The sequence below is a fragment of the Lissotriton helveticus genome, chromosome 4_1 (assembly GCF_964261635.1).
Source record: "Lissotriton helveticus chromosome 4_1, aLisHel1.1, whole genome shotgun sequence".
In the NCBI taxonomy this organism is placed as follows: domain Eukaryota; kingdom Metazoa; phylum Chordata; class Amphibia; order Caudata; family Salamandridae; genus Lissotriton; species Lissotriton helveticus.
The window spans coordinates 821365469-821377012 of NC_136063.1; positions in this window are offsets into that span (position 1 = coordinate 821365469).

The following is an 11544-nucleotide window of genomic DNA, read 5'->3' on the forward strand; positions in this document are numbered from 1 at the left end:
TCTTTGGTGGTCCATTTTCTTACAGGGGATGGACTTTACAGTGGAACATGGACCTGGGACTGACCATGCCAATGCAGATGGACTCTCCAGATATTTCCACTTAGAACATGAAGACTCAACTGGTCAAGGTTAGTTTAATGTCCCTAAGTTTGGGGGGGGGATAGTGTTGGAGAGTAGGGTCTGCTTCCTTGGTCACCCCCACTTTTTGCTTTTGCTTTACTGGTTTTCGACTTAGATGTGGGCCTGCTAATCAGACCCCCAGCCGAGATGCACTCTCTCTAAATTCACACCATGTACTCTAGGTACATCCACAATTGGGAACTGGCTCACCTTATCAGCCCCTGTAGAAGTGTACCCTAGGTACTCAGGGCATAGGTGTAACCAAGGCCTACTAGGGGCTGCAGCATGTATTATGCCACCCCTGGCTGGCCACTCAAACTGACACAACTGGCTGATCACTCAGCTGGGGCAAGGTCGTGTAACCCTTGCTTAGGTAAAGTGTTCCTATATCTACCCTGAAATATAGACACACAGTAACCTATAAGTCACTCCTATGGCAGGCCTTAAAAATCCTGGAGGCAGAGTGCTTGGTTATGCGTGAGATGGTGCTCTAGCATGAGCTGAGCCTGTCTGCAGCTTTCGGAACCATGTCCTTATAGCTGTTCTATGATATTGCCATACCATATACTCTTAAGTGCATTATGAACCTCGCGGTTAAATGCTAACTTTGGTTTGGCTTTATCTAAACATGTCCTGTAAGGTGTCATACGCTTTGGAATACTACCCTCTCGCCATTTCTGGCGACGGGGGTAGCATTCCACCCTTCTAGAGGGAGAAGACATGTTAGTTCTGACTATCCCGGTTAAAGTTAACCAGAGCCCCAGCGTCACAAAATGGATGCTGCTGCCACAGACACAAGTCTGACCTCCTGCTGCTGGGAGTCCTTCCAGCGAGGGAGGCCTGGACAATAGGTTTCCTGCCTGGAGAGGTGCGAGCACCATCCCAGACAGGATTTTGTGTATTGGGACAGAGAGGGCTGAAAAGAAACAGACACTGCCTGGGGCACACTAGGTGCTCCATGCATAGTCCAGTTCAAACCGGTGCTGGGGCACTCCAGACCCAGCTCTGGCGCAAAACTGGACAAAGGAAAGGGGGTGTAACCACCCCCTTCCTGGTCCCACCCATAGGAGGGACCTAGTGAGTAAACCAGCCCCCTTTAGTTGTATAAAGGTAGGAGCTGACTCAGGAGACTTTAGATTAATCCTGATGAAACTTTGAAATGAAACTCTGGACCCTTCGACATTCAATCGACTTGAAGACTGAAGAATCTCCCTTGTGGCCAAGGAGTGACCACCCTGGGAAACCAGGCACCATCCTGCAACTCGACGGCTTGCTTTGTCCCTGTTCCCGCCGGAACTCGAGCATAGAGCCTGACAAGACCTCGACTCCAGGACTCCTCTGACCCCACTGCACGACTCCAGCACAGCTGAGCTCAGTGGAAGGCGTCTGAATCCGTGGAAACAGGCAACTTGGAAAGTCTTCAACTTGCTAGCAGCGCGGCTCCTGAGGCATCCTCGAAGCTGTGCACTGGGGACTGAGACACCCCGACACCGAGCTCCACCTGCACCGAAGACCAGCCCTCCACACTCTACGAGATCTGCGTGGGGCCTTTCTGCTTGTGTTCTGCTCGACGCATTGTCCGGTTGCTGGCCCGTTGGCCAGTAGCCCTCCGACGACGACTCCCTTGAAAATCCATTGCTGGTCTTGTTGCTCCAGACTGGCCCTCGCTTCCCTGAAAAGGTGAAGTGCCTCAGACCCTCCTGGTCTGCACCAGAAGCCTTTTGTGTATCCTGCGTGGGTTGCCTTTGCTTAGGCTTGTTGGCTTCAATCTTGAAGTCGACCCCTCCATCTGCGAGAACCTTCGTGGGACAGCTCCTCTCCAGCACCTGGTCGTCTTCGACGCCTCCTGGTCCGCGTGGCTGCAATGACAAGCTTCACATCTGCACCTAATTGCGCCTCGACGGCGTCTGGTTCCTCCCTGGTTCCACCCGGCCACTGGCTAGTGACCTAGACTCTGTCCCCTCTGCTTTTAGGTCCTCTTCATCCTAGATCCACCCTTGGATCCACCCGGACATCTTCCTCCTGGTCGCCTGCAGCATCTTCTTCCAAGGCTCCATAGGAATCAACGAGAAAACCCGACACACTTTGACACCTATGCACCCGCAGCCCGTGGGTGAGGTAACGCGAGTACTTCGGTGCTCCTGTAGGGATTGACTATCCTAGTGTCTAGTTTAGTTAGTTGTACATTCCTAGTTAGACCGGAAGTGTCCTAAATCTTCGATTACTTACCTTCTAAGTTCCCATTGACTTAACATTGACTCCCGTGTGTGTGTAAAGACACTGCACGCGCCGCCTGTGGGCCTCCTACTCCTAACCTAAGGGGCAGATAGTGTAGCCCCAGCGATTCTCTAGGCCCTAGGCCTTCTCCTTTCCCAAGTCGTGGTCCTTATACCACTTACTTAGTATATGGTTTTACGCGCCCCTAGGGCCTAACTGTAAATTGTGCTATTTAAAGTATTTCTAAGTGTAACTTGTTATGTGCATTTGCCTCTGACCTCATAAAGAGTTCAGAGGAGTGTGTTAGTAAATAAATACATATATATTTTATATATATCCTGTGTGGTGTCCTTTCATCTGGTATTCAAGGGGTTACATATGGTAAAACAGCTGGCTTTACACACCCTCAAGAGTCTTTTAGCCTAAGACTGTTCTGTCCACACTACCACTAGGATAGCTGGTCTATACGGTTGACTTACAACCATCACCATAAGGGTTGTTTGGACTGGTGCAAGGTGTTCACTAGAATAGTGAACATCATATACCAGGCCAACTTCTCACACCGGACATCTTGAAAAGCCTGCAACTTGCTAACTGTGCAGCTCCTGAGGTATCCTCGAAGCTGTGCACTGGGGACTGAGAAACCCCGAATCCGAGCTCCACCTGCACCGAAGATCAGCCCTCCACGAGTTCTGCGTGGGGCCCTTCTGCTTGTGTACTGCTCGACGCATTGTTTGGTTGCTGGCCCGTTGGCTAGTAGCCTATGTGACGACAATCCTTTTGAACCAACTCGCTGGTCTGGTTGCTCCAGACTGGCCCTTGCCTCCCTGCAAAGGTGAGGCACCTCAGACCTTGCTGGTCTGCATCATAAGCCTTCTTTGAATCCTGCGTGGGTTGCCTTTGCCAAGGCTTGTTGACTCCAATCCGGCAGTCGACCCCTCCATCTGCGAGAACCTTTGTGGGACAGCTCCTCTCCAGCACCTGGTCGTCCTCAATGCCTCCTGGTCCGCGTGGCTGAAAAGACAAGCTTCACGACAGCAGCTGATTGCTCCTCGACGTCATCTGGTTCTTTCCTGGTTCCACCTGGTCACTGGCTAGTGACCCAGACTCTGTCCCCTCTGCTTTCAGGTCCTCTTCATCCTCGATCCACCCTTGGATCCACACGGACATCTTCCTACTAGTCGCCTGCGGCATCTTTCTTCACAGGCTCCATAGACTTCCACGGCGAAACCCGACACATCTTCACACCTATGCACCCGCTTCCTGTGGGTGAGCTAACACGAGTACTTCGGTGCTCCCAAGGGTATTGACTATCCAAATGTCTAGGTTTTTAGTTGTTTCCTCCTAGCTAAACCGGAAGTGTCCTAAATCCTTCTTTATCTAACTTCTAAGTTCCCATTGACTTTACATCGACTCACGCGTGTGTGTAAAGACACTGCACGCGCCGCCTGTGGGCCTCCTACTTCTAAACTAAGGGTCAGATAGTGTAGCCCCAGCGATTCCCTAGGCCCTAGGCCTTTCCTTTTCTCGTGACATGGTACTTATACCACTTTCTTAATATATGGTTTGCTTCGCCCCTAGGGCCTAACTGTAAATTGTGCCACTTAACGTATCCCGATTAAGTAACTTATGTGCTTTGGCCTCTGATCTCATAAAGAGTTCAGAGGAGTGTGTTAGTGAATAAATACATATATATTTTATATATATCCTGTGTGGTGTCCTTTCATTTGATATTCAAGGGGTTACATATGGTAAAACAGCTGGCTTTACACGCCCTCAAGAGTCTTTTAGCCTAAGACTGTTCTGTCCACGCTACCACTAGGATAGCTGGTCTATAAGGTTTACTTACAACCATCACCATAAGGGTTGTTTGGACTGGTGCAAGGTGTTCACTAGAATAGTGAACATCATATACCAGGCCAACTTCTCACATTGGTGGCAGCGGTGGGATTAGAGCTTGCTGTTGTTTTACCACTTGTAATCTTGAGCTATCATTTGAAATATCACATAGGTACCTATAGGTACATATAAAAACAAGTCTTAGTATACTTAAGTTCTACTGAACTTAGCTGTTGTAGAGCCTGGGCCTAGCACACCCTGACTACAACTCCCAGAAAGGTTCTGTAGGAAAACACATAGTGTTGGTAGGTGCAACACCACACCTCACTAGAAAACATGTCTCAGACAGTTAACCCCAGTGGTTCTCTGCTTGCAGAAGTAGATCCCTTGACGACTGCTTCAAGATATGAAGCCTTAGTCTTCCAAGAATTGAGACAATTGGGTACTTCTAGAAGGCTAAAACAGGGTTCTAACCCTACCATCAAGTTCCTGGTTGAGCACTTAGAAGAGTATGATGCTCAACAGCCACCTAAGACAGGTGACACAGGTAGTACATATGAAGTCTTTCCCTCTTCAGATGATAATGCTGATACTCCAGTACCAGATGAGGAAGAAGAGGGGGCGGAAGAAGATGATTCTAATCTTGAAACAAACAGTCAGGTCCCAGTCAGAAGACTTAGCCAGGCTAACTTAAGCATGCATGGGAGTCAGTATGGGCAGGCACCATACAGACCCCCCAAGTGGGCTTATCCAGAGCAGAGGAGAGGAAGATCCCACTCCAGGGAATGTCTCCAATCTCATGCTTCAAATAGCTCTCATGGCCCTGCTCAGAGAGGGATGACTTCCCCTCAGAGAAGGGAACATGAGGCAAAAATGAGAGAGGCTGCTCTGAGGATTGAGAGGCAGGAACTATAAGTTGCCTTGGCCAAAGAGAAGCTTGCTCATGCTAGAGAGCATAGAAAGAGTGGGTTAGAACCCACTGGTGGCAGCAATATCCCTAAGGATAAAGTTAGGTCCTATGAGAATAGACACCTAAGCAAGAGTGTGCCCCCCTACAAAGAAGGGGATGACATCCACAAATGGATAACTGCTTTGGAGAGGGCCTGCAAAGTACAGCAGGTACCCCAAAGTCAGTGGGCAGCAATCTTATGGCTCTCCTTTTCAGAAAAAGGTAGAGCTAAGCTCCTCACAGTTAGTGATGGGGATGCTAACAACTACTCTGTCCTGAAGAGTACTCTGATTGATGGGTTTGGCCTAACCACTGAACAATATAGGTTGTTGTTCAGGGATACCCAGAAGACACAGACTCAGGACTGGACTGATTTTGTTGATTGGGCCACTAAGGCTCTGGAAGGCTGGTTATTGGGAAGTCAAGTTAAGGACTATACAGGATTGTATAATTTGATCATGAGAGAGCAAATACTTAACAATTGTCAAAACCAGTTATTACATCAATACCTGATTGACTCTAATCTGACCTCTCCCCAAGAATTGGGAAAGAAGGCAGACAAATGAGTCAGAACCAGGATTAAGCAGAAAACCCAGAACCAGGGAGGTGATCAGAAAAAGGCAGACCAGAAGGGTAATGAGCAGAAACAAAAAGACCAGAAGTCTTCACCAGGCCTCCAAAAGGCACAGGAGGAGGGTAGCTGTGAGAAGTTGGCCTGATGTGCAGTGCTCACTATTCTAGTGATCACTATATATCAGTCCAAACAACCCTCATTGATGATTGGTTGTAAGTCAACCTTATAGACCAGCTATCCTAGTAGCATGGATACGAGCAGTCTAAGGCTAAGACTCTAGAGGGCGTGTTAAGCCAGCTGTTTTACCATCACATTACCCCTTGAACACCCAGTGAAAGGACACCACACAAGTGTTATGAAAATAAACAGTGTATTTATTAGAATCACAACAACCCTGTACTCTTTATGAGGACAGGGTGCTAGGCACACAACAAAACTCTTACGAAAATACTTAAGTTAGCACGGTATACACAAATGCCCGAGGGGCACGAAAAACCATATACTTTAAAAGTGGGATGCGAATTACTAGCAGGTAAGTAACAGTTCTAATAGGCTTTGGAATCGCTAGGACTGGACTAGGGAATCGTTAGATTACTACTAGGAGGCCCAGGGGACTCGGGTGCAGAGTGTGCACTCTCACGCGGGATGCGGGACAAAGTCTATGGAAGCTAGAATTCACAAAGTTAGTGTTCACGGGCGAACCCGACCTGGTAGGAAGAAAACGACAGTGGATCCTGACCCTAGGATAGTGAGGCTATGCTGGGACACCGAAGTGCCGAAGTTACCTAGCCCAGGGGCTGCAGCTGCATAGGTCTGAAAAGACGTCGGGGATCTCGTTGCCGGACCAGGAGCCTGGAAGAAGGAAGTTGCTGGCAGGCGACCAGTGAAGGAAAGTTCGATGGATCCAAGCCTGGATCAAGGAAGAAGAAAACCTGAAAGCAGAGGGGACCAAGTTCTTGAATCACTAGCCAGTGATTAAGTGGGCACCAGGATGGCACCGGGCGAAGTCACCGCAGTCAGGTGAGTGGGCGCTGCTGGGCTCTGCAGTCTCTCGGACCAGGAGGCGTTGTCGGCGACCAGGATGGAGGTGCGAGCTGTCCCACGAAGGATGAAGTCGTTGGCGTCGAAGTTACCCAGGATTGGGCAACAAGCCTTGGCTAATTCAAGCCCACGCGGTGGACTCAAAATGGCGTCTTGAGTGGACCAGGAGGGTCCAGGGTGCTCCTCTTCTGGGAGGGAGCAAGGGCCAGTCTGGAGCAACCAGACCAGCAGCAGAAATGTCGTCGGGCGTCGTCAGGAAGGCCACAAGCCAACGGGCTAGTAGCCAAACAACGCGGTGAGCAGCGGAAAGCAGAAGGGCCCCACGCAGATCGTGGAGATGCTGGGGGGCTGCACTTCGGAGCTGGAGCTGCTCAGAGTCGGGGCTTCTCGGACCCCAAAGCACTCACCAGTAGATTACTCGGCGGGCTTGCTGGAAAGAAGTCGTGCAGTCTTGCAGATGGCCGGTCCCTTGAGGTCTCGTCGCACCCACGGTTCTCAGCTGGGCTGTAGAGGTGGGTAGAGGTCAGAGGTGCCAGGGAAGCCGGTTCTCGTCGAGCTGGGCAGTCGGATTCCGGAGGAAGGACGTGCAGCAGACCGCAGTGTTCTTAGATGGTGCCTGCGGATGCAGGGTGACTACTCCTTAGTCACAAGGGAGAAATCTTAGGAAGAAGTCTTGAGTTCCTTTCGCAGAAAGTAGTTTCAGGATTCAAAGATGATCTGATTTGGAAGGGGGCCAGTCTCTACCTTTATCCTGTAAAAAGGGGCTGGCACGCGACTAAGTCCTGCCCTATGGGTGGGACTAGGAGGGGGGTGGTTACACCCACTTCCTTGGCGGGCTTTTCCCCAGCACAGGGTCTGGAGTGACCCTGGAACTGGTTCCAGCCAGCCTATGCACAGTGAGCACCGGGGTGCCACGTGCAGTCACCTTCCTCTAAAGCCCTGCCTACCTACAATACACAAAACCCTGTCTGGGACGGTGCTGGCACCGCCCCTGGCAGGAAACCCTTTGTCCTTATCTCCTGCTCTGGGAGGACTCCCAGCAGCAGGAGGGCAGACTTGTGTCTCGGTGGCAGCATCCATTTTGTGGATGCTAAGGCTCTGTCTGACTTTTAACCGGGTTATAGGTTACAGGCATGTCGTGTCCCTCTAGAAGGGTGGAATGCTAACCCCGTCGCCAGAATTGGCGAGGGGTTAGTATTCCAATTCGTATGACACCTTACTCGACATGTTTTGATAAAGCGATACCAGAGTTGGCACATAACCGCGAGGATTATAATGCACTTAAGAGTATATGGTATGCGATATCATGGAAACGGCTAAGGGATGGATCCCGAAAGCCGCAGACAGGCTCAGCTCATGCTAGAGCACCATCTCACACGATTCCCAGCACTCTGCCTTCAGGATTGTTAAGGCCTGCTATAGGAGTGACTGATAGGAGATCTGTGTGTCCATTTTTAGGGTTAGATATAGGTATACTATATCTAAAGCAAAGGGTGAGTACACCACCTTGCCCCAGCTGTCGTGCAGCCAGTTGTGTCAGTTTTAGTTAGTCAATCCAGGGGTGGCATAATACATGCTTCAGCCCCTGGGAGACTTCTGGGTGCACCTCAGCCCTGGGTACAGGGACTTGGAGAGGGCCCAGTGCCAATTCAGTACCTAAGTACAATTTGGATAGAGAGAACAGCTAGGCTGTGGGTCTGATTAGCAGGCCCACAGCCAGGGAAAGTCGTAAACCAGTGCAGCAAAAAGCAAAAATCTGGGTGATCATAGGATTGCAGACCCTACTCTCCTACATGACCCCCCCCCAAACTTTGGGACAATAAACTAACCTTGACCAGGTGAGTCTTCTTGCTCTAAGTGGAAATACCTGGAGAGCCCATCAGCATTGCTGTGATCAGTCCCAGGTCTATGCTCCACTGTAAAATCCATCCCCTGTAGGGAAATGGACCACCTAAGCAGTTTGGGGTTTTCACCCTTCATCTGATTTAGCCACAAGAGGGGCTTATGGTCTGTCTGAATGGTGAAGTGAGTGCCAAACAAGTAGGCCCTCAGCTTCTTCAGGGCCCAGACCACAGCAAAGGCCTCCCTCTCAATAGCTGACCAATTTTTCTCTCTGGGTGTCAGCCTCCTACTAATGAAAGCAATAGGCTGATCATTACCATCAAAATTCAGTTGAGACAGAACAGCTCCCACACCCAACTCAGAAGCATCTGTTTGGACAATGAATGGCTTGGAGTAATCTGGACTCTTGAGGATAGGTGCTGTGCACATGGCCTGCTTTAGGTCATTGAATGCTTTCTGACAGCTTGCTGTCCACTGAACTTTCTTTGGCATCTTCTTGCTTGTCAGGTCATTAAGGGGGGTCACTATGGACCCATAATTTCTGACAAACTTCCTATAGTACCCAGTCAGGCCCAAGAAAGCTCGAACCTGAGTCTGGGTGATTGGAGGAGTCCAGTCCTTGATGGCCTGTATCTTACTCTCCAGTGGCTGAACCTGGCCTCCACCTACAAGGTGGCCCAGGTATACAACCTGTGACTGCCCTATCTGGCACTTTGTGGCCTTGATAGTGAGGCCTGCCTTTTGCAGGGCCTCTAACACTTTCTTCAGGTGGACCAGGTGATCCTCCCAGGTGGAGCTAAAGACAGCAATATCGTCAAGATAAGCTGCACAGAAGTCATCCAGCCCAGTGAGGACTTGATTCACCAACCTTTGGAAGGTGGCAGGTGCATTTTTCAGTCCAAAGGGCATTACCACAAATTGATAATGCCCTCCAGGGGTAGAAAATGCTGTCTTAGGTTTGGCTTCCTCAGCTAACCTGATTTGCCAATACCCAGCTGTCAAATCAAATGTGCTTAAGAAGTTGGCAGAAGCCAATCTATCTATAAGCTCATCTGCTCTTGGTATTGGGTGGGCATCAGTCTTAGTGACTGCATTGAGGCCTCTGTAGTCTACGCAAAACCTCATCTCTCTCTTACCACCCTGGGTGTGAGGCTTTGGCACTAGAACTACTGGGCTAGCCCAAGGGCTATCTGAGGGCTCAATGACTCCCAGTTCCAACATTTTCTGCACTTCAGTTTTTATGCAGTCTCTAACATGATCAGGCTGTCTGTAGATTTTACTCTTGACAGGCAGACTGTCTCCAGTGTCAACATCATGGGTACACCAATCAGTTTGGCTGGGTGTCAGAGAGAACATATGTCGAAAGGATTGCAGAACTTGCCTGCAATCCTGTTGCTGATGTTCAGTGAGGCTGCCACAAAAGACAACACCATCAACTGATCCATCATCAGGATTCTGAGTGAGCAGGTCTGGGAGAGGGTCACTCTCTTCCTCCCGTCCCTCATCTGTGGCCATGAGCAAGCTCATGTCCTTCCTGTCAACATATGCTTTGAGCCTGTTAACATGGAGCACTCTGAGAGGGCTCCTGGGAGTTCCAAGGTCCACCAAGTAGGTAACCTCTCCCTTTTGCTCAATGATGGTGTGGGGCCCAGACCATTTGTCTTTCAGAGCTGCTGGGGCCACTGGCTCCAGCACCCACACCTTCTGTCCTGGCTGGTACACAGTCAGTACAGCCTTTTGGTCATGCCAAGCTTTTTGAAGTTCCTGGCTGGCCTCAAGGTTTTTAGATGCCTTTTCCATATACTCAGCCATCCTGGAGCGGAGACCAAGTACATAGTCCACTATGTTGGTTGCAGGCTTTTTGAGAGGTCTCTCCCATCCTTCCTTCACCAAACACAGGGGTCCTCTTACAGGATGCCCATACAGAAGCTCAAAAGGGCTGTAGCCAACCCCCTTCTGTGGGACCTCTCTGTAAGCAAACAAGAGGCAGGGGATCAGGACATCCCATCTTCTCCTAAGAGGTTCAGGTAGTCCATGAATCATCCCTTTCAGGGTCCTGTTGAATCTCTCAACAAGCCCATTGCATTGTGGATGATAGGGTGTGGTGAACTTGTAGTTCACACCACACTCTTTCCACATGGCAGTCAGATATCCTGACATGAAGTTTGTACCTCTGTCAGAAACGACCTCCTTAGGGAAACCCACTCTGGAGAACACTCCAACTAGGGCTCTTGCCACTACAGGGGCTGTAGTGGTCCTAAGGGGAATAGCCTCAGGATACCTGGTGGCATGGTCCACCACCACCAGTATAAACTTGTGTCCTGATGCTGTCTGGGGTTCCATTGGACCAACAATGTCAATCCCCACTCTTTCAAAGGGAACCCCCACCACAGGTAGTGGTATAAGGGGGGCCTTTGTTGTGCCACCTGACTTACCACTGGCTTGGCAAGTGACACATGAGCGACAAAACTCCTTGGTATTCTCATTCATATGGGGCCAGTGAAAGTGTGAGACAAGCCTGTCCCAAGTCTTTGTCTGACCTAAATGACCTGCAAGGGGAATCTCATGGGCCAAGGTGAGAAGGAAACCTCTCAGAGACAAGGGGATGACCAGCCTCCTGGTTGCACCAGGCTTGGGGTCTCTTGACTCAGAGTACAGGAGTCCATCTTCCCAGTATACCCTGTGGGCACCTGTGGCATTCCCTGCAGCCTCAGCAGCAGCCTGCTGTCTGAGGGGTTCAAGGGAAGGGCAGCTCAACTGTTCCTTCCCCAGTTCTGCTCTGGAGGGTCCCCCTGAGCCCAGAAACTCAACTTGATCAAGTTCAAGCTCTTTAGGCTCAGTTTCCCTCAGCTCTGCTAGATCAGCCTCCTCAGAGACTTGATCCTCAACCTGGGGCAAGGGGGAAGGCAAAGCCTTACCCTTACTGCTCTTCTTCTTGGGAGGTGTCTGGTCCATAATTTCA